The sequence below is a fragment of the Heterocephalus glaber genome, unplaced genomic scaffold (assembly GCF_053883595.1).
Source record: "Heterocephalus glaber isolate CG9 unplaced genomic scaffold, H.glaber_assembly_v1.0 deba00001461, whole genome shotgun sequence".
Taxonomy (NCBI): domain Eukaryota; kingdom Metazoa; phylum Chordata; class Mammalia; order Rodentia; family Bathyergidae; genus Heterocephalus; species Heterocephalus glaber.
The window spans coordinates 25,376,753-25,401,146 of NW_028258308.1; positions in this window are offsets into that span (position 1 = coordinate 25,376,753).

Consider the following 24,394-nt stretch of genomic DNA (forward strand, 5'->3'; position numbering starts at 1 on the left):
GTGAAGACTGGAGCTCCTCTGAAGAAACAGAAGCGAGACTTCCTTTTTCATTCCCTTTTATTCCATTCAGGCTGCAAGCCTATTGGTTGGTGCCACTCACATCCATGGTCGGGTCTTCTGTCTTCAGTAAATCTCCTCAGCCACACCAGAACTAAGCTGATCCAATTAGTTGGGTGTTTCTTACTTACATTGCTACTATCAATTAACTATCACATGATTGATAACTGATCAATAAATAAAAATAGAAGTCTCACTTTTATTAATTAAACTGTTCTATGATCCAATTTTATGCATAAAATTCTACATATGTAATTTTGCCAAGCTTTTAATTGCGTGAAAATCTTATATAGTTACTGTACTTTTATTTCTTTTGCTTATAAGTTATTGAAAGTGTTGTAGTAAAATATTCAATGTGACATTAAACCAATCCATTTTTTCTTTTAGTTCTATCAACTTTTGATTTATAAAATTTGAGAGTATATTATTAGATGAGTACAATGTTAGTATTATTATATATTGCTGTTATTGAAAATTTTATTAAAAATTCTCAATCTTCAGTAGTACTTGTCTTAAATTCTAGTTTGCATGATATTGAAATGGAAGTAGAATCTTTATTTATTTAATTATTTTGAGAGAGAGAGGGAGAGAGAGAGAGGAAGAGACAGAGAGAGAGAGAGAGAGAGACTCAATATAGTACAGTCTGGCCTTGCACTCACTGTGTAACCCAGGCTGGCCTCAAACTCCTGGTGATCCTCCTGCCTCAGTCTCCCAAGTGCTGGAATTACAGGGATGCATCATCATGTGTGGCCTAGATATAGAAGCTTTATGTTTTACATGGTGTACTCACTTTCCATTCTTTTTCTTTTGACTTTCCTGTAGTTACATGCATAAAGTATTTCTCCTTTAGCAGTATAAGTTTGAGTGTGGCTTTTTAAAATGTTGCCTCAGAATCTTTTATTTAGAGTATTTATTTTATTTGCCTTTAATAAAATTACTGATATATGTAAACCTAAAAATCAGCTATATGTTCTCACCTTGTAACACTTTTCATTACTTAATTTCTTTCTTTAATCTATTTTAATATTTTGTATATTAAATATATTTTATTATTCTGTTTTGTTTTATAATATTTTAATTACATGCATTTAAAATATTCTTATTAATTACCCTGGAGATTTTAATGTAGATTCTCATCAGTACAATATAATTGCCATTAGATGCAATATATAATTGTTACAGGAGTTTGAGGCAGTTTTTACCCTTTCTCATTTTGCACTATTGTTATCTTTAATATTTTTTTCACATGCATGTTATAAAGTCCATGAAACTGTATTATCTTTATCATGTCAACAATAATTCATATTTACTCAGTTTAATTTTTTTCTAGTTTTCTTAGTTCCTTTTTCCTTTCATAATTCTAGCTGGTATTATTTATCTTCAGTATAAAATGTTTCCTTTAGTCTTCTGGTATTGGATCTCCTAGTAACACATGTGCACAACTTCTTTTCTTTTGAAATGTATTTTCTCTGCATGGGCAATTCAGATATTTTCTAAGTGACTTTCTTGTCACTGGGACAAAATGCCCAATACCAGCAAATTAAAGGAGCCAAGGATTATTTTAGCTCACAATTTATAGAGGTTTCAGGCCATAGTCTGCTGGCTCCAAGGCAGAGCGGCATGGCACAGGGGCGTGGCTGAGGAACAACTGCTCACTGTTGCCTCTGGGAAGCAGAGTGAAGGAGATGGCTGGCCACCTTGGACCAGACCTCACTTACCAACACTACATTAAACTATAAACTCATCAGCAGACTTCAACTGATGATTATCATACCCCCATGATCCACTTGCCTTCCCAAATCCCACCTATGAGCCCATGAACCTCTGGGGGGGGCACCTAGACATAAAGCATAACAAATACAGAAGACTATTTTTCAATGAACTCTCTGGGACCTCTTTTCTGAGAGCATTAATCCCACCCATGAGGGATTCATCCTTCTGACCTAATCATCTTCCAAAAGACCAAGTACCATCTCCCTGTACAACAGGATTTCAACTTATGAATGTTGGGCGGACAAATACATTCAGTCCATTGTATACATTTTTTTTCTGTTTTGAATGTACCAAAATTATTTACTTTTTGTATTTGTTAATTCCAATATGTGAAAATCTGTGGGTCTTTCAAAAATAATGTGTTTTGATTTTCAATCATTTTGAATTCCAGTATGCCTCATACCTGTTTTTATTTCAATCATTGAGAATAAAAATTGTAGTGACTGGATGGCATTATATTACAAATGATAATGTGAAAATTCTTACGGAATCAGACAGAATACCAATATGTTGCCTTGATCATGTCAAAACTTAGTTTTAGGCTTTGTTAAGATTGGCCCATTAAATTTCCTCTTTCTCTTTAGTCATGGGTCAGGATGGGACCCATTTCCAGGGTCATGGTCCTTTATAAGACTCGTATGAAAGCTTGGCCTATTTTCCAGGATATCCCCTTCACAAGGCTTGAGCTAATCTTTTTCTTTAAACATCATGTGGCTGCTACAATCAATGCCCAACCTCCCAATTGCTATTTTCTCCTGTGTTATAGAATTTCACTCCATGAGTGTGCAGTTTACAAGTAAAACAATAAATTAAGGGGTTTCTGTTCTTGAAGTTGCAGACATTTTGACAACTCTGAGTGAGTTTTTGCCCCATCTCCACAGACATGTAAGACTTCTCTCTGCTTTGTGTCCTTCCTCTAATCTGTAAATTGGAAATGCTCTTAAAGAACAAGCTGAAGCCTTCTCAATGCAAACCCTCAAGGCAAGAAGAGTGGTGTATTTCAAGCCCTAAAGGAAAACAGTCTCCGACTCAGATTGATTTACCCTGCAAAATTATCTTTCAGAATTGAATGAGAAATAAGATCCTTTCATGATAAAGAGCACCTTAGGAACTTCATGAATAACAAACGAGCACTCCAAAAAATTTTAGAGAATTATCCTGGGAAAAGACAATGAGGATCACAACCCCAGGAAGCCCAGCAGAATGAATCCATTGGGCGTGACAAATTAAACGCAAAGGGGGAGAATCCAACAAAAAGAAAAAGTCATCACAAGGCTTTTAAAACTTTTAACTTCGTCTCCCTAATGAGTATATAATTCAATCTTGATATTGTGCATGATTAGTATTTTTCTGATTCTAGTGTTGCACACCTTTCCTTGTGCTGTACTGGCTATTTATCATCTTCTTGTGTCTACTTTTTAATTGGGTTGTCTATTAATGAGCTGGAAGAGTTCTTTATATATTCTGGTCATAGGTTATATGCATTGTAAATATGGTCTGCTTACAGACTACTTTTCATTTTAACGATGTCATTTAAAGGTCTAAATTTTGATGGAATCTCATTTATCAATTTTTTTCTTTTATACACCATGTTTTTTGTATACGAGGAAGTTCTTACCTACCCTAAATTCATAAACATTTTCCCTTATAATTTCTTCTTAAAGTTTTATACTTTTAGGCTTTCATATTTAGGTTCATGGATCCTTTCAAGTTATTTTTTTGTATGGAAATAAAGGGTTGAAGTTAATTTTTTATATATGGATACTAGGTGTTCTAGTGCCGTTTGCTGAAAACACTATCTTTTCCTAGGCTCTTGAATTGAGTTTATATTCTATAAAATGTTAATGTTAAATAATCTTCCAAAACTCAGTGGACCATTTATGTGTGGTTCTATTTCCAGATTTACTGTTTTATTCCACTGATCACTATGTCTTTCCTTACACCAACACTGCCTTGATTACTGTAGCTTTAGAGGAAGTCTTAAAATTAGGTACTAAACGTCTTCCAACACTTTTTTTTTATTACTTTTCTAGATCCTTTGTACTTCTACATAACTTTTAAATTTCAATATCCAATTCATCATTTATAGCAAGTATACATAAACCTGAATTTTTATATATACCTTGTGTTTTCTAATCCTGCTAAATTCAAATACATGTTCTAGGGGCTCCTAGAGATTTCTTAGTATTTTCTCTGTAGATGATCATTTCATCCACATATAAAGATTTTGCTTCTGCCATGCCAATCCTATCCTAATTGTGTCATTATATTGCCAGACTATTTTGGTTTGGGCCTATGTTTCAAAGTTTAATGGACAGATGAAGAGTAAGCATATCTATCCTTGTTCCCCACCTTAAGGAGAAAGCATTGTATCTTATCCATTCATATAAGGCATTTTTGCTGGAAGTATGGAGTATGTGTCTGTAATCTGTTGAGATGGTTCTGTTTGACTTCTAGTCTCCTGATAGCTTTTACCATGAACAGCTGTAGAATTTAGTCCAATACTTTTTCTCCAACTAGTGACAGGATCATATGACTTTTTCCTTTCCTCTGTTAAAATGATGACTTTTGGGGGTGGATCTTCCAATGCTGAACCAACACTGCCATCCCTATAATAAAGCCACTTTCTACATACTGCCAGATCTGACTTCTAATAGTTTGTTTTGTTAAACAAATTTCTATCTACTTTCATACTTTTTTCTTCTATTATCTTTATCCAATTTTAGAATTAGCACAATGTTGATTTCCTAAAATGAGGGGAGAAGTTTTCCTTTTTCTTTTCTTCTTTGAATGTTTGATATAATTTATCAGTTACAATGTATATGAGCCTGTTGTTATCATATAGGTAGATTTTCAAACTAGGAATATACTTTCTTTAATAGGTGCTATTCAAATTTTATATTTCCTCCAGAGTTAGTTTCACTAATTTGTCTTCCAGGTACTTCTTAGAAGTTGTCAAATTTATTTCAAAGCAGATTTTTGAAATATGCTTTCTATATCCTTTTAAATTCTGTAAAATCTGTGGTAATGTCTCCTAGACCTTGATAATGTAATTTTAAAATTATATAATTGATATTGTGTAATAGGATGTAAAGGTCTAAAGGAGTAGGGGAAGTGGGAAGGGTAGGGGAAAGGAAGGAAGGGAAAAGAAAAAATATGAGAAAAGGAAAAAATGGAAACAAAATCTTTGCAAATACAGAAGGGTGGAGGGGGTGAAGGGAGGGCAGGGGAAGGGGAAAGAAATAAGAACCAAGACAGTCATGTAATGGTACAAGATCCCAGTGATGTATGTGTGGGACCAGAATGACTCCATTTTGTCCAAAATGGAGCAGTCTCCTTTGTTCTCTCAAATTTGTGCTTGATCTGGGACAAAAGACGTGATCTGTAACTCAAGATTCCTAAACTCATTACTCAGACATCTGTTTGCCCTAGAAACAAGTGTCCCGGGCCCACTATCTATAGGACAATCTGTTAACGTGCTGACTATCCACACAAGGTGGTCATGACCATGAGTCAAGATGTCTGCTGACCATCAGTACGTGACAGGAGACCACTAACCTTTGTCCCCATTTTTCTTGTAAAAACCTATACGTAATCCCCTTCAACCCCCAATGAGCCTAGCCAATCAAAATTCTACACTTCATACTTGCTAAATGTTAACCAATCATATGGCTGCTAATGACTGAAGCTTGCTGTAATCTCAATAAAAAACCTGCTAATTTGGAACTCGGGGCTCTCAATCTTGATCCGCTGTGTTGGTGACAATTGAGAGTCCCTGCTTAAGCTTGAATAAATGACCCTCGTGTGCTTACATCGGAAACGGCCTCCTGGTGGTCTTTGGGACTTCATAATCTGGGCACAACATATGTATATGTATTTTTTTACCTAAAATGTACCAATAAACTTAATGGGTGAAAAAAATAAAGAACAAGCTGAGGGGACTATGTCAATCACTTTTCATGCTCCTCCCTGCTCAAGGTTCTCAGGTTCTACTTGGCTTGCCTGCTATCCAATAATTTCAATCAGTTTCAAAAAAATTCCCCAGCTTTTATACTTTATTGAATAGGTTAGTCCACTATAATTTGCTCTGTTCTGGCCTACAAGAAATTCCTTAATTTTAAATGTTTCCAATTATACCAAACACGTTTCAGAATTTTTCTGGTCTAGAATGCCATCTAGATTACTGCATTGGAACTTTGTTGTTATATAGCACAAATCTTTTTTAACCCAAAGAGTTTTGCCATCTTGTTCTTCCTCAAAATGCTGACATTCACATATTTGGTTCATTAATCATGCAGAAAGGCTCATATTCTAGAACTGTCTGATGCTTCTGCATGCTAACCCTTTAGCATTCTATCATCCTGAATATTTATCCCTAACAATATCTCCAATATTTCTAACATTATCCCTCTGCATTGTAAATTTAAGCTTAAAACTTAGTTACATAAATATTTAATCTTTTCATAGTTGACATTGTACATTTACTACTGTTCCATTCCAAGTGAAACTATTTGAATGCTTAAGGTAGTAAAAGTACATTCTTCCTTTTGTGGTTACTGAACAGAGTTTGAATTGGTAAATTGGTATATTTGACTTAAAAATTTCAAAAATAAACTTTAATAATACCCTGAGATTTATCATATGTGCAGGTAAGTGCAAAAGCTCTCATGGTACAGATTGATGAAATTTAAAAAAAAATTCTTTTACTGGTACATTTCAGGTATATGTTTACATTTATCATTGGGTATTTGTACCTGTACATGATGTATCTTGGTTCTTATTTTTTCCCCCATTACCTGTGCACCCTCCACCACCTCCACCCTTCCTTATTTACATAGATTTTGTTTCCATTTTTTTTTCTTTTCTCATAATTTTTCCTTTCCATTCTTACCTTTCCCCCTTTCCTCCAAATTCCCCTACCCCTTTGGACCTTTTCTTCCTATTTCAAATTATCAAGTATTCATTTTAATCATATTTACACTTTCAGTTTTTCACATAAGGAAAACTATTCAGTATTTACACGTGTCCTATTTATTTCACTTAAGAGTATGTTCTCAATATGCATCCATTTAGCTATAAATACCTCTAGGTTCTTGTTTTTTATGGCTGAGTAGTACTCCATTTTAGAAAAAAACCCCACATTTTCTTTACCCAGGTTCCAGTTGATGGGCACTTGGGCTGTTTGCAAGCTTCAGCTATTACAAACTGTGCCACTATGAACATGGGTGCACATATATTGCTGTGGTATGATTATAATTTGTTGGGGAAGATGCCAAGCAAGGGAATAGCTGGGTCAAATGGGACCTCTAGCCCTAGTTCTTTGAGGTATCTCCACACTGATTTCCACAGTGGTTGCACCGGTCTGCACTCCCACTAATAATGGAGAAGGGTTCCCTTCTCCCCACAACCCCACGAGCATTTGTTACTGGTTGATTTCTCTATAGCAGCCACCATTTCTGGGATGAGGTAGAATCTCAGTGTTGTTTTCATCTGCATCTCTCAAATGACCAGTGATGTTGAACATTTTTTCATATATTTATTTGGTGCTTTTATTTCTTTGCCTGAGAAATGTCTGTTCATTTCAGTGGACCATTTTTGAATTGGGTCTTTGAATTTGAGGTGTCTGATTCTTTTCAGTTCTTTATATATTCTAGACAGTAGTCCTTTGGCTGAGGTACAGCTGCTAAAAATTTCTTCCCATATTGTAGGTTGCCTCTTAGCTCTGTTGGTGGTTTCTTTTGCAGCACAGAAGTTTTTAATAAGATGAGATCCCAGTTGCTGATTCTGTCTGCTAGTTCCCATGCTACTGAGGTTTTGTTCATAAAGTCTTTTTCTATGCCAATGTCTTCAAGATTTCTACTTAACTTACCTTCCAGCAAGGTTAGTGTTTCTGTCTTAATATTTAGATCTTTAATCCACTTTGATCTTAGTTTAGTACATGGTGATAAGTACAGGTCTAGTTTTAATCTATGGCTGGTTGAATCCAGTTTTCAAAACACCATCTATTAAATAGGCTATCTTTCCTCCAATGATGGTGGTTGGCTCCTTTGTCAAAGATGAGGTGGCTGAGTATGTCTGGAGTTGTTTCTGTATCTTCTAATCTATTCCAATGGTCCTCAGGTCTGTTTCTTTGCCAGTACCCTGCTGTTTTTATCATAGTAGCTTTGTAGAATAGTTTCAAGTTGGGGATTGTGATACCCCCTGCCATGTCTCTGTTGCTTGGAATTACTTTTGCTATTCTAAGTCTCTTCTGATTTCAAATGAATTTTTGGATTGTTTTCTCTAGTTCTGTGAAGTATATTGTTGGAATTTTAATTGGTATTGCATTAAATCTACATAGTAGCTTTGGAAGTATGGCCATTTTCACTATATTGATTCTTCCTACCCTGGAACAAGATATGTCTTTCCATTTTCTTATATCCTCTTCAATCTCTTTTTTCAGAGTGCTGTAGCTTTGAGTGTAGAGGTCTTTTGCTTCCTTTGTTAGATTGATTCCTAGATATTTCATTTTTTTGGATGCAATTGTAAAAGGCATTGTTTTCCTAATTTCTCTCTCGGTGAGTCTGTTATTTGTGTACAAGAAGGCTGTTGTTCTTTGAGTGTTGATCTTGTATCCAGCTACTCTACTGAATCTGTCAATTAAGTATTGAAGTCTTTTGGTGGAGTTTTTTGGGACTTCTATGTAAAGTATCATATCATCAGGAAATGACAGTTTAACTTCTTCCTTTCCTATCTTTCTTCTTTTTTTTTCTTTCTCTTTTCTACTGCTGTGGCCAATATTTCCAGAACTATATTGAACAGGAGTGGTGATAGTGGGCATCCTTGTCTTGTTCCTGATTTTAGCGTGAAAATTTTCAGTTTCTGACCATTTATTATGATGTTAGCTGTTGATTTTTCATAAATAGCCTTAATTAGGTTGAGATAAAGACTTTCTATTCCAATTTTCTGTAGGGTTTTTATCATGAATGGGTGTTGGATTTTGTCAAATGCCTTTTCTGGATCTATTCTGATGATCACATCTTTTTTGTCTTTGACTCTATTAATATAGTGTATTACATTTATTGATTTACAAATGTTGAACCATTCTTGCATCCCTGGGATAAATCCAACTTGGTCACGGTGAATGATCTTCTTGATGACTCTCTGTATTCTTTTTGCCAGTATCTTGTTGAGGATTTTTGCATCTATGTTCATTAGGGAGACTGGTCTGTAGTCCTCTTTTTTGGTTGGGTCTTTCCTTGGTTTTGGAATCAAAGTAACACCTGCTTCCTGGAATGAATTTGGAAGCCTTGCTTCCCTTTCAAATTCCTTGATCAGTTCAAAGAGTAATGGCGATAGTTCTTCTTTAAATGTCTTGTAGAATGCAGCAGTGAAGCCATCAGGACCTGGGATTTTCTTTGTTGGTAAATTTTTTATTACATTTTCAATTTCACTCATTGTAATTGGGGTGTTTAGAAGTTCTATCTCTTTTTCATTTAACTTTGGTAATTCGTATGTATCTAGGAATCTGTCCATTTCTTCTGTGTTTTCCATTTTATTAGAGTACAGTTTCTCAAAGTAGGTATTGATGATCCTCTGGAATTCTGCTGGACTGTTGTGAATTCACATTTTTCATTCTTAATTGCATGGATTTGAGCCTTTTCTTTCCCTCTTTTTTTTTATAATGTTGGCTAAAGGTTTATTGATTTTGTTTATTCTTTCAAAAAACCAACTCTTTGATTCATTGATTTTTTTGTATCATTCTCTTAGTCTCCATTGCATTGATTTCTGCTCTGATATTTATAATTTCCTCCCTTGTAAGAGCATTGCATTTGTTATGCTCTTCTTTTTCTAGGACCTTGAGGTTCTACATTAGGTATTTATTTGAGTTTTCTCTGTGTTCCTAATATGGGCATTCACTGCTATGAATTTCCTGGGTAGAACTGCTTTCATTGTGTCCCATATATTCCTGTATGTTGTACTGGCATTATTATTTACTTGTAGAAACTGTCTAATTTCTTCTTTAATTTCCTCTGTGACCCATTGGTTGTTCAGGAGGGTCTTATTCAATTTCCAGGTGTTTGTGGGAGTTTTGTAGTTTCTCATATTATTGATCCCCAATTTTATTGCACTGTGGTCTGAAGATATACAGGGGGGTAATTTCAATTCTTTTACATTGACTTAGACATGTCCTGTGAGCTAGCATGTGGTCTATTTTGGAGAATGACCCATGTGCAGCTGAAAAGAATTTGTATTCTGATTTTGTGGCATGGAACACTCTGTAAATATCTATTAAGGCCATTTGTTCAATAGCTTGGTTCAGTTCTAGAATTCCGTTGTTAATTTTTTGTCTAGATGACCTGTCTATTTGTGATAGTGGGGTATTGAGGTCCCCCACTACAACTGTATTAGTGCTTATTTGGTTTTTCATGTCCATTAATATTTGTTTTGTATAGTTGGGGGCATTCATATTTGGTGCATATCTATTTAGGATTGTCATCTCTTCCTCTTGGATTGTTCCCTTCATAAGGATTAATGACCATCTTTGTCACTCTTAATTAGTTTTCGTTTGAAATCTACTTTGTCTGCAAATAAGATTGCTACCCCTGCTTTTTTCTGGGCTCCTGTCACAATGAGAGCCATTTTCTATCCTTTTACTTTCAGTCTATGAATTTCTTTTTGAGTTAGGTGTGTTTCTTGCATACAGCCTATTGCTAGATTCTGCTTCTTAATCCATTCTGTCAGTCTACTTCTTTTGATTGTGAATTGAGGCCATTAACATTGATAGTTATAATTGAGAGATATTGACTCATCCTTGTCATGATGTTTTACTGTTGTTGGCTCTTATTTCTTCCCCCCCCCCCTTCTGTTTCGTTTCTTACCTTGTCTGGTGGCTTCCCTCTGTTGAGCCTCATGGAGTTGTGACCTCCGGTGACTTTTTCTGGGATACTGCTTAGAATTGTTTGGAGTGCTGTTTTGGTATTCATGAAATTTCTCAGGTGTTCTTTGTCATGGAAGTATCTAATTTCCCCATCTAGTTTGAAAGATAATTTTGCAGGATACAACAGTCTAGGTTGGAAGTTATTTTCTTTTAGGGCTTGAAATCTTTCACTCCAGGCTCCCCTTGATTTGAGGGTTTGTGTTGAGAAATCTGCCATGATTCTGATGGGCTTTCCTTTATAGGTGATTTGTTTCTTTTCTCTAACTGCCTGTAGGATTTTGTTCTTCTGTTGGGTTTCTGGTATCTTGACTTTTATATGTCTAGGTGTAGAATTGTTTTGATCATGGCTGGGTGGAGTTCTATATGCCTCACTTATCTGTATGTCCAATTCTCCTCCTCTGTCTGGGAAGTTTTCTTCTATAACTTCTGTGAACAGTTTTTTTTATGTCAATTGTACTTTCTCCTGTTTTTTCATGGACTCCTATCAGTCTTATGTTATTCTTCTTTGCATCATCTAGCAGCTGTTGAATTGATTTCTCATGGTCTCTTACTATTTTTAAAAAATCTCTGTTTTCATGGTCCTTCACCACAATCCTGTCTTCTATATCTGATATTCTATCTTCAGATTCTCTTAATCTGCTCTGCATGCTTTCAATGGAGTTTTTAATCTCCTGAATATCTGTTTGAATCTGTTTCATGGATTCCATTTCTTTCTTATGTTGGGTGATCATGGTTTCCATTTCTTTCTTATTCTGGGCTTTCCTGTTTTCCAGCATGTTTCTGAGCTCATCTATTTTTTTATCAGTTTCTGTTCTAGAGCCTCTAATCATGTCTTTCATTCTGCCCACCATCTCTGTAGTTATCTGGGAGATTATTTCTGCTTTGAATTTTTCTAGAGCCTCATTCATCTGTTCTGTTCCTTCCTGTGCTATCAGTTCCAGGTGTCCAGGTGGTTGATTATCAGACTTTTGCACCTCATTTCCCCCAGAAATTGCCTTTTGTGGTGTAGAAGTCTGGGTTTGTGACTTGCTTAAATGCCTTTTAAGGCATTTTTGTTTTTGGTACTGTCCCTGATTTAGTTCCTGAGTTGATATTATGAAGTTGTTTATTGTAAGTATCTTTGTTGGTCTATTTGAAACCCTTATGGAATGATTACTTCTCAGAGGTGTCTACCAGATATAGCTGGTCTTTAGGTTTTGAGTCTCTAATGACTCTGAGGCTATCTCATTTTCCTTATACCAGGAAGGAAAACTGTTTAGATCAATCACGACATCTTAGCCCAAGTCATACAATTAGCAACACCATAGCATCAAATCCCTCTTAAAGAATGACAATTTGTGGTAGTTATTAGTCTATCACCTTTAAAAAATAAAGGGCCTCCTTCAAGTTGTGTCTCTGCTGTCACAATAGACAATGTGGGCAGCAGAGTGCAGTTATGTCAATGAGTCTCAGTAAGCTAGTCCCAGACCCATGAGACTCAGGCAGATTTCTGGTTGAAGTCCCAAGTTGAGTGCCCTGTCCTCCTGTAGGGTTGCACTCTGCAAGTTTCTACTGCAGGTTTCAACTGCTTTTCCCCTGAAGAAAGTCCAGTTTTCAATGGGAGCTGATAATCTCTCCAATTTACCAGTTATGGTGGTCTTCTGTGCCTTTATTGCAGAGATTCCCTTCATTTTTCCAGCGGGCTTGTTTTCATCAGGGGGCCTGAGACAGGCACTCTCTCTCTTGTTCACTTCTGGAGCTCAGGACAATGGCTTTTGTCCCCCTGTGCTTCTGCAGTGTGTAACCAAGTAGCTGCACAGCCAAAAGGCTGGAGGCTGGGGGGCGGGGGTAGTATTGTTGGAGGCGCCTGCGTGGCCCAGCCGTCAGCTGGTGGGCCTGCCCGGGGAGGGTGTGTGTGTGTCTTCCTCACCCTGTCCTGGTGGCTGGTGGAAAGCTGGTGAAGCAAGCCAGAGCAAGCAGGTCCTGTTCATCCTGCAACAGCTCGGCCCCATTCGGGGCGGTGGGGGGGCGCTCCGTTCGGCCCAGCCCTCAGCTCAGGAAATGCAATGTTAAAGGAAAGGAAGAAAGAGAACAGAAAGGTATGATCAGAGAAACTCTCCATAATTGACCTAAATTTAATGTCATATTGTCATGCAGACTGGAAGATGGTTCAGAAGTTTTTGCTGTTATCAAGGAATTTATATACACAAACACACACATGTGTGCGCACGTGTGTGCACATACACAGATGTCAGTACCTATGCAACAAGACAAAACATTACAAACACTACAGTAATGTTAACAATATGTCTTCATACTGAAATGTTGATAATTCTTTTTTTGTGAGATAAATCAAAAGTTTATACAAAACATGAAAGCAGTTATGCTCCATCTTGGAAACTAAAAAGAGTTTGGAGAGGAACAGAATATAGGCACAAAATATGAAGTGAGGAATTAGAAACTGGTGTTCAAGGTCACAGTGATAATATGGGAGTATATTTCAATTCAGAGATTGTAGGCAATGAACAGGATTCAAAGCAACTAATTTTACTAAGATCAGGTCTGGTGATAGAATCTCCAGTGGAAATGAATATCCAGGTTGGTTTAAGTCATCATTAAGATATGACTTAACAATTTTAAGTGTATGTTTAGAAGAACTATGATGAATTTGCATAGCCATACAAATGGCATCAGAATCAAAGATATAGGAAATGGCCATTATTCCCAATATCCTCTTTTCAGTCCCACATTTTTTCTTTACAGTCAATCACCTGTTCCCACCTCTGGCATAGTGATGTTGGTGTCCTTTCTGCACTATACAGAGGTATCTCACTCCACAAATTGATTATCTCCAAGATTCTGGTCACAAACCAAGTTGGACAACCAAATCAAATTCAATGGTTAGGTTCAATGTTGATCTTATGGGGAAATTTGACTCAGTTCTCATCCAGTTCAGTTTGTGACCAGAATCATAGAGAGAATTGAGTTTGTGAACCAAAGTACCACTGTAGTTTTATGTTTTCTAGAATGTCATTATACATGAAGTTGTACAATGCAATGTCTTTGTTGTTTGCCTTCTTTCACTCATCATGATGCTTTAGAGATTTATCTGTGTTGTCTTTAATATTGTAGTTTTTTTCTTTTTATTGCTCAGTAGTATCACATTGTACAGATTCATCATGTGTGAATGCAGAAACAAATTGTACTATGTTGGTACCACTTCTATATATGTGCTCATTTTTCTTGAGTAAATGGCTAGACATGGTATTGGTGAATAATTTTTAAGTATATGTTTCACTTTACAAAGAACTGCCAAAATAGTTTCCAAAGTGATTGGGTCATTTTACATTCTGAACAATAATCATCCTTATCAATACTTAATTTGACCAGTGTTTTTCATTTTAATCACTTTGTAGTATATGTAGTGGTTTTTCATTTAGTTGATTTACATTTCCTTATTATTAATAAGTTGGTCATGTTTTTAAGGGATTTTTTTGCATTTGTGTATCTTCTTTGGTTATGTCTTTATCTTTCTCTTTTTTTCCTCACAATGTTTTATTTTCTTCTTAATAAACTAGAAAGAGTTCTTTATTCTGGATATAAGACTTTTACCCAAGGAAGAGCATTTGCTTTAGGATGTTTCTTGTATCTTCAGTTATAGAATCTTTCAAAAGTGGAGGTTTAAAAATTTGAAATAGAATATACATTTTTATTATTTATGCTTTTTAATATTTTAATTTATGAGTCTTTGTCTAAGTCAAATTTTTTTCTTCATTGTTTTCTTATAGATTTATAATTTTAACTTTTCTATATAGTTCTATGTTGAAGTTCAGTTTTTACATATCATTTCTACTGCTTCTTTGTTCCATATGTCTATCTGTATGTCAATATTGAACTGTCTTGCATTGTACTTTATAATAATTTTTGAAATGAGTTCATATGAGGAATCCAAATATCTTAATTTTTTAAATCCCTTAACAATTGTATATTGTTTGCATTTTCATGTAAATTTTGGTTTAACTTGTCAATTTATGGAAAAAAATAAAAGTTCAAATAAAAAGATTTGGATTTGGAATGAGTTGAATCTACTGATTAATTTAGGAAAAACAGGCATTTTTATTGTCTTCAAACATTATATATCTCTATTATTAAGGTTTTTTCTTAGTGTCTTTCAAGGCTTTTTTATAGTTTTGATTGTATTTTTTTACACATATTTTGTTACATACTTTCATAGAGTTTGATGCTTTTTGTGCTATTGTAATAGTTTTAATTGTTTGATGTCAACATATAGACATACAACAGATTTTTATATGTTGCTCTTGCAAACTATTATTCTGCTAAACTAAATAATTTCAATAAGTTTTTTTTGTAAATTAATGTTTTCTACTAAGCAATAACATCTTTCTATAGAGTTTTAGATTTTTTCTCTAATATTAATAGTTTTAATCCTTTTCTGTTTTAGCACATTGGCTGGAGCCTCCGGGGAATATATGACCATCAGGTTCATGATCAGTTTTATCACATTCTGCACTATCCAGAAGCAGTTGACCCAATGGACCTCTGAAGCAGCCTTCTCGGTACAGAGCTGAACTGTCTGCTCAGACACAACACTCTGAAATAATGAGTGTTATTCTTTCTACTACATTATATATATTAAACCAGACACTTTATACAGTGTTTTGTCTCTAGTTACAAAGATAATGATGTGGGGTAAAAAGCAGAAGTTGTTTTGCATGATATTAATCTATAAGAATAGTGTAGTTTGTGCTATTCATACCCTGAACTCTGGTTCCTTTTGGGCTAAGGTTGTGGTTCTCAGTGGAACACACTCTCATCAGAGTCATATCCAAGATTCCACTGGGCCACAAATTATGGCAGCTTCTAGGGTTCTTTGGAGTTTTGTAACCAGGTACCTGTAGTTGAGAGTCATTATTGTATCAGGGGCAATTGACACTGAACAGCTGGAAGAAGTGACATTTCTTCTACACCACAAGAGCAGGGAGGTATATCAGCAGAATTGAGATAAGGTATTGGGTGCCTCCAATACTATCAGACACCATTGTAAATGAGTGAATATGTGCAGCAATATTGGACTGGAAAGAGTATAATTGCTAGAGCTCAGACCCCTTGGAGATAAATGTTTGATCACACCATATAAGCTATAACATGTGCCACTGTGAGAGCAGCAGAGGAGGATATTTTTAAAATGGATAATGGAGGTAAAACAAAAGGACTACTACTGTGGTCTGGAGGCTACATTATGAACTGGGGAGCAGTGCATTTCCCCTAAACTCCCTCTTTTATGTTTTCCAACGGGGACTAGTGGTGGTTTTGGCCTTGGAATGAACACTGTTTGAACCTGCAGAAAGTAGGTACATGGAGTATGATGGTGTGTAGTGGCTATGCTGGCCTGCCTAAAGAGGTATAATTGGCTGCCCACTGCAGCTGCTGTCATTCTGGTGCCACCTCCACATTTGCAGGGAGGCAATGCTCTCTGCAGGCTGTGTCCAAGCAGAGATGGAGCACCAAACAGCAATGCTAACACAGGTGCATCCTGTTGACAGGGAACTCCCTCATAATTTACATTGGTTTGCAGGTTCCCTATCAATTCTTCTAACTGGTTTTAAGATGATGCTATGGTCTGAAATTCTTTCCACTCATTCCTTCCTGTTGCTTTTATTTTTCACAGGGGTCAGTACAAAATAATAGCTTAAAAAATCTCTCTGCTCTCTCTAGCTCTCTCTTTTCCATCTGTGCTGGCATCTTCCCCATAAATCTCTTGTATCTCTAATCCCATCCTGGCAATTGCTTTTCGAAGGACCCAAACTAACATAATTGCAACACAAAGTAATTGCTTTAGACATCGAATTAGATGTCTCTCAACAGAAAAATACACACTACAAAAAAGCATGTGGAAAATAGCTCTATATTATTAGTTTTCAGAAAATGTCAATTACATCCTAATTATATGCTATCTAACCAATTCAAAAGGACTAAAACTAGACATATTGATATCCTTAGATGTTGATGAAGATAGATTTCAAGTAGAACGCTCATAGATTGGTGTTGTTTGTATAAAAGGCACCTACCACTTTGGAAGTAAGTTTTGCAATTTCATACACACTTAGCCAGATACCTATGTTTTAAGGCAGGAATTGCACTTGTAGGTAACCCAACAGACATGAAAGTCTGTGTTTCAAAAGCCTTTTACACAAGTATGCCTGGCAACTTTGTTCATGACAGGAAAAATTTCATTGCAGTCCATGTTTATCAAAAGAAAAATAGGTAAAACTTACTGTACACCCATGGAATAGAAAACTAGTCATCAATGAAATGGAAAGAAACATAGAATCGCAAAACAATATGGGTCCTTCTTAAAATAACTGAGCCAGATACAGAAGAGTTCCTACTATTCAAGTCCCTTTGTATATAATTCTTGAAAGTTAGAATTAATCCATAGTGACAAAAAAGAAACTGGTAGTTGTCTGAGGCAGTTCATGGTGATGGACATGGAAAAGACTTGAAAAGGGGCTGGGGGATGCTTGTACACATGAAGAAAACATCCTGTAACTTGACTGTGGCAGTGGTTACCAGGTGGACCAATTGTTAAAATTCACTGAACCTTTAATTAAAATAATTCAACCTACTCTGCATGAATTGTACCCCTAATAAAGTTGTTAAAATATTTCAGTATAAATGTATTCAAAAATACATTGAAAATAAACTAAAGTTTCTATACAATTTTATGGCAAGCAAGTCTTATTGCTTTAAAGCTATGTATCAACAAAAATTAAATAATCTCAAAAATAAAGATACATAAAATTTTACATTTCAAAAATATGAAGTGCAGGGAAATGTTTATAAAGATGTTTTAAAGATTTCTATGGTGTAAAACTATGATTTTTAAGTTGCAGATGGTTTATGATGTGTTGTGCTAGGCTTGAATTGTAATTTCCAATATCTGTCACATTCCTAATTTCTTCTATCATGTGATTTAATATAAATACATTTCTTGCATATGTACTGGAATTTATTCTGAATAAACAAACTTGAAAAATTACATCCCTAGTCAATTTTTCAAAGTACTGAGAACAAAGTTTTTCTGTATTCAGTAAATTTTTTAAAAGCATCATTATAACTTGTCTAAAAGACATTCCTAGAGATGATTCTGATTATTATGCTCATAGGTAATGGTTTCATCATTTAAAATGAAATACTATTCAAGTTTTAAACGCTATATTAAAACAGTATGTTCTCTACCTCATTTCCATAATTCTTAATAAATTCTGTGGCATTAAAAAGTAGTTATTTTCCAGTTTTGTTTCTAGAACAGTATTATATCTAACATTTCAATAACAATTTTTGAATTACACTATTACAGCTTGTGGATACTTCACATACAATGATTTATATAATAGTAGTATAGTTATGGCATAGCATTTTTATAATTCATTCATCTGATTTTTCACAATAAAATATTATTACTACTATTATTCTCAGTAGTTTTTTCTTAAACAAGACTTAGGAGGTGGTAAAAAATATTATGTTCAGTAACTAGGGATACAAAGCACCATCTTTTTCCTTTCCCACAAAGTCAGTTTCCTATCGTTTCTTTAATTATGAACATATGTGTGAGTTTCTGTATTGTGCAGGGTGATGATTCATTCTTTTGGGCTAACGGGAAGAAAGATTGGATGAAAATGCTGAAAGGCAATCAGGTCAATTCATTTTATATTCTGTGATTGAAGATGTAAAAAAATATGACAATATTCAACCACCCTGTTTGTGTATTCATGCTGAGATTTTCATGCCTTATGTGCATGCTACCATCGTGTCTAGAATCCTTCAATCTTTGATAGTTTGACCCAGAAATGAGTGGCCAAAGCAAAGAGAGGTGTAAGGACAAGGCTTTAGATACCTTTAAATTTGATAAGGTGAGGTGGAGAAAACATTTTTTAAATCTTTAATGTTCAAAGATTATGTATGAATAATGAGAAATTGCAGCTAAAGACAACCAAGTTGATGAAGAAGGGCAAGAAATTTTTCCATAGCAAGTGTTTTCTTTGAGAAGTAGGGGTGGTGGGATTTAGAGGAGAATGGATGGGATAGAGCATGTGCCCAATGCTGGTAGAAAGTTAAGGAAACTGCCTTCTGGTAAAACTTTCCCTGTTAGTATATAATTTAAGTAAAAGTGAAATCATCAATGGATTTGGGTGTATTTAGGAGAATCAGAGTTTGACCTTTGCAGAGAACTTCATCTTTCAGAGAGTAGGAAAGTGAGTTTATTAAGATGTCCCTTCAAAGCCTCATACAGTCATAGGTGGGACTTTTTCAGAGATGGCTGGATCTAGAGTGTGTGATGTTAGAATTGATTCATGGTGCAATGCTAGGCTCAAGGACACTAGCATTAAGAGTGTGAGGGGTGCTACTTGCCCTAAGTAGACTGGAAAAGATAAAAGGGACAGAAAGATACTGTTAAGGTCCCTTAATGCTTTGCTGCCTTCCATCCACCATGAACTGTTTCTCCTCTATGTTTCTCCTCTGCCAAGCCACTCTGCCTTGGAGCCAGCCAATTATGGGCTGAAATCTCTACCAACTGTGAACTACATAAACCTTTCCTCCCTTAATTTTGGGTGTCAGATATTTTGTCTCAGCAACAAGAAAAAAGTATCTAAGATACACAGGAAAATTATTAATACTATTGAAATATAACCGATTGTATATCAATCATTGAAAAAATATTGCAAAGTCAGATTTAGATAAACTAACAATGAAAGTTTGGAAGAATCTTAGAAATCTAGGAGGTGTTTCTGCTGAAGTAATACCAGATATCATAGATTATGATTTCTCTGGTGTAACAGGAGTCAACACAGAATTCATGTGCCTTTGTGTACAAATGTTAATTAAGTCCAAATTTACATACTTATGGTTAAAATATTTACAGTGTACATGAATACATGTTATCTATTATGACTTCCCACTTAATAGTTTTCCAATTAAATAAGTCGATGTTATCAAACAAATAAGCATTTACTAGATTTGCTTCATATTTTTAAAATAGTTGTACTTTGGATCTGCTTCTGACCACCATATTATGTCATCTGATATAATATGAAATCTGATTAGTTTTAAATGTAGTAAAAACAGATGAGTATATGATAACTTCATTTATTAACTAGAGCATGGTCAAGCATAACTGAAAATACTTTTGATGAATTAAAATAATGATCTTTGATGATGAAAATGTGGGAACTTAATTTTTATCAGCATATTCTGATCAAGATTTTATAGATACTATGAAGTCAGACTGCCTCATTTAAGTTTTGTCACCAAACTTCAGCCATGTTTCTCTGCAGCCTTTGCTTAACTAGGCCCCAAACTGGGCTTTTGAGTCCTTTGTTGTAGAGTTTAGTTTTATCAGGAATCCCGTTAAGTCAGTTTAATGATGTGGCCTGATCTTATTTCATCACTTATGCCTCATCAAAATGCTCGCCCTCCAGCCTTTCCCAGATGATATCTGATCCTACTGAGTCATTTTAATAAGTATCCCTTGATTTTTCCTCTTAGTAATTTTTCATTCTGACTCCACCCCTTACTCCCTGGCTATAGATTACCAGTGTGTTTGTTACTTTCAGCACTGAAGCGAATCTCGCTCCCTTGCTGCAAATTATCCATTCCAACTACTATTAAATATATATACTCCACCTTATCTATTCAACAAGTATCATAATTTTTCTTTGACTTTACTATTCCTTCCACTATATCAGCTCTATTGTTTTTCAAACTCCAATTAAAATATAATTGTTCTAGTTTATCCTATGCTCACAGATGGAAAGAAATAATATAAACTCTATACTATCTGAAGAAATCAGAGTCAATATAATTTTTATAAAAATTTCAATGGTAGTTTTCACTAAAGTAGAAAAACAAACTATAAAATTTATATGGAATGCGAAAAACCCAAAATAGCTAAAGCAATCTTGACAAAGTGAACACAGCCAGACATCACAGTCCCTGAGCTGGATACATATACTGATTACAAAAATATATTGCTAAGCTATTGTAATCAAAATAGTATGGTATTGGCATAAAAACTGACACACAAGCCAGTGGAACAGGACTGAAATCCTAGAAATCCAAGTATTTATCATCAATTCATTATTGACCTAGTTACCAAGAATACACAGTGAGATAAGGACAGTATCTTTTATAAATGGTTTTGGTAAAACTGGGTATTCACAGAAAGAAGAATGAAATTGATCCCTTATCTCACACCATAAACAAAAGGGATAAAAGACAAGCATAAGACCTGAAATGAAAGCTAGTACATGAAAACAAGAGAAAAATCTCCATGAAAATGGTCTGAGCAACAGTTCTTGGACAGAACTCCAAAAGAACAAGCAACAAAAGCAAATTCTAATGCTCCTGCACAGCAAGGGAAACAACTAACAGAATGAAGGGAGAACTGCAGATTATGAGAGGTTATCTACAAATCATATATCTGATAAGGAACTAATCTCCAAAATACAAGAAAAAACTCAAGTTACTCCACAGCAAGAAAACAAATAACTTGATTTAAAAATGGGCAAAGGAATTGAACAGAAATTTCTCCAAAGAAGAGATACAAATGGCCAACAAGTTTATGAGAAAAAAATCTTCAATATCTGTGGGTGGTCTCTCTAAAGGGAGACCTGAGACCTCAGAGAGCACCAACCTTTAAAGAAAGAAAAGGAGACAGCTTGGGGGATGAACAGCAGTTTATTTCTCAGACACTGTTCAACAATCACAAGGGAAAGAAGTAAGGCTTTTATACATGTAGGAAAGCAGCTTAGTTATTCTGGCTATCGTCTTTCTGATTTTTACCTCAGTGACAAGTGACTTTAAGTGACTCACAAAATCTATAGGTGAATTTACAAGTCCCCCATTTCCATTCACCAATCCTATACATCAAAGAGCATACCGCAGCCCTCTTCTTATAGATGGTATCAAGAGAGCAGGGTGACTTCAGCTGAAATCAAGCCCACTGGCCCACCACAAACATCACAGATGTGCATAGTGAGTCATATCTCTCTCACCACCCCTAGAGTCATTGGGTCATGGTCCTCTGACCTTGGACAATGGTAAATAAGAAAACTAGGAAAACCTGTTTTTCTCCTATGAAACTTTTACAATGTCTCTTAAAGTTTCCTGGAGTTCTTTTAACAAACAGACTTGTGGAATTTCCCAGAAAAGACTTCTTAATTTTCTCAGTTAACTAACTTCTTGTGATCAATTCGGACAACTAGATAACTAAATTCTACAATTTTCCACAATTATCTATAGTCAATAAGTAAATAAAATAAAAGCCATAATGAGATATAACCATATGCCTATTAGAATGGATATTAATCATAAATATGTGCAAATATCGTGTTTCAATTTAAAAAAGACAAATGTTAACATGTATTTTCAAATATGTGCAGAAAAGAGAAACTTTGAATATTGCTGAGAGGCATGTAAATTAGTACAGCCATTTTGGAAAACAATGTGGAATATCCTCAGAAACTGAAAACTAAAATTACCTTATGATCCAGCAAGCTGACTTCTGGATTTATATTTAAAGCAACTGAAATTGATATTTTGAAGAGATATCTGCAATCTCATTTTCATTTCAGCATTATTCACAACATCTAAGACATGGAAGTAGCCTAAGTGTCCATCAATGGTTGAAAGAATAATGAAAATGTAATGTATACACACATAATGGAATTCCATACAGCCTGAAGAAATAAGGAAAAGTGTCACTTATGATTACACAGATGGATCTAAAGGACATTATGCTAAGGTGAATAGGCCAGGCACACACAAAAAAAGACAAATATTGTATGACCTCATTTATATGTGGAAGCTATAAAAGTCAATTTCATAGAAACAAGGAAGAGAAAGATGATATTAGAGATAGACGAGGGAAAGAATGATGGGCAAAAGGTACCAAGTCTCAGGCTGGAGGAATAAGTTTCTATTGCACTGTATGATGACCACAATTAACAATAATGTATATTATAAAATTACTAAAAAAGTAATATTTAACATTCTCACCAGAGGAAAAATGTTGATGAGGTAATGGATATGTTAATCAGCTTGATCAAATCTTTATACAATATATACATAAATGAAAAAATCACACAATATCCTAGAAATATATGTGTATAGTATAATTATTATTTGGCAATTAATGTTAGAAAGAAACTGCTCTGGAAGGTCATAGAACATGAAATGTTAGCAAATGTTCAAGAATTAATGGGTTAGAGGTAGATACAAAGTGGAGAGGAGGTACAGATGATAAGATATTTAGCTTGGTTAAGATTCTCTGGGAAAGGAAACAGGCAGACTTGGCACTTGGTACATCATTATACTTACCAAATAATGTGAAGGCAACAAAGTGAGATCAAGAATTAGATAAAGAAGCAAAATAGATCTCTAGTCCATTTAACATTTTATTTCTTGCATTACTCTCTTTTTGTATTATATTTAAGTATGTAGGAATATTTTCTGTCTTTTAAATTTTTTTTAGTAATTCCATTATTAGTGTTTACACAAATGCTTTTCTACACCTTTGATAATTTCTTTGGACCATTTCCTACAAATATGTGGTATTCCTGCAAATATATGGTATTTAAAAAAATTCCTGGTACTTACTGTCAAGTTAGAAACTTTGTTTACAATAATTGTTTTAGTTTTGTCAATATTATACAATAATTTTTCTATCAATTCTCACCATCCCAGTGGCACAACCCATTATTAGGATAATTTAACATTTTTAGATTTGTAAATCATGCTTACTTTTATCAATCTTTGTTAAAAACTTTTTCCCTCTTCTTTTATTGTGTTCCTCAATTTTAGCAATATTAATATACTTGATGCTTCTTCAAGAGCACTGTTTAGCAGAACACGTCTACCAGTGTACCTGGCCTCCAACCAATATGTGTCAATAGCAATCCTTATGGTTGTGACAACCAAAAATGCCTCCAATATGTTGTCTAATATCTCCTGGTGGTAAAACAGTCACTGGATGAGAGCTACTACTGTAAATAAACTGTCACTTAATTTTTTAAATTAAAAACCAATTTCCTTTGACATTGAACAAATCCTATACATGTAAATAAGAATAATCTTCTGGACAACATAATTTTTAATTAATTTTTTTGATATTAACTCTGAGTTTCTAATTCTACTTTCTTATAACTTTGCAAATTTACTCTTCTTTCTTGTGAAATATGAGCAGCTTACTAATATTATTTTCATTTTATTTGATCCATGGTAATTGAAAACCATGATGAATTCTCAAATTAAAAAGATTTACTGCAATAAAAGACACACTGCCAAGAACGACGGGATAAGTGTGCTCATAGTGAGGGGGAGTATTTTACACATTGTGAGGGGTTTAATGTCAATATGTCTTTTACTGTAATGATTTTTTCATTTAAATATTCACCATATCTTTTTATCACAATGTATTGTCTAAGCATTTATGGCAGTTTCTGTCAAATAAAAACATTATGGTTTGTCTTCATTCACCTTATTCATCGTATTTGGAACCATGTGACTTCTGGTCCATCCCCAAAGTGAAAATGACCATGAAAGGAGAATGTTTTGAATCAATTCAGGATATCAAGGCAGCCATGA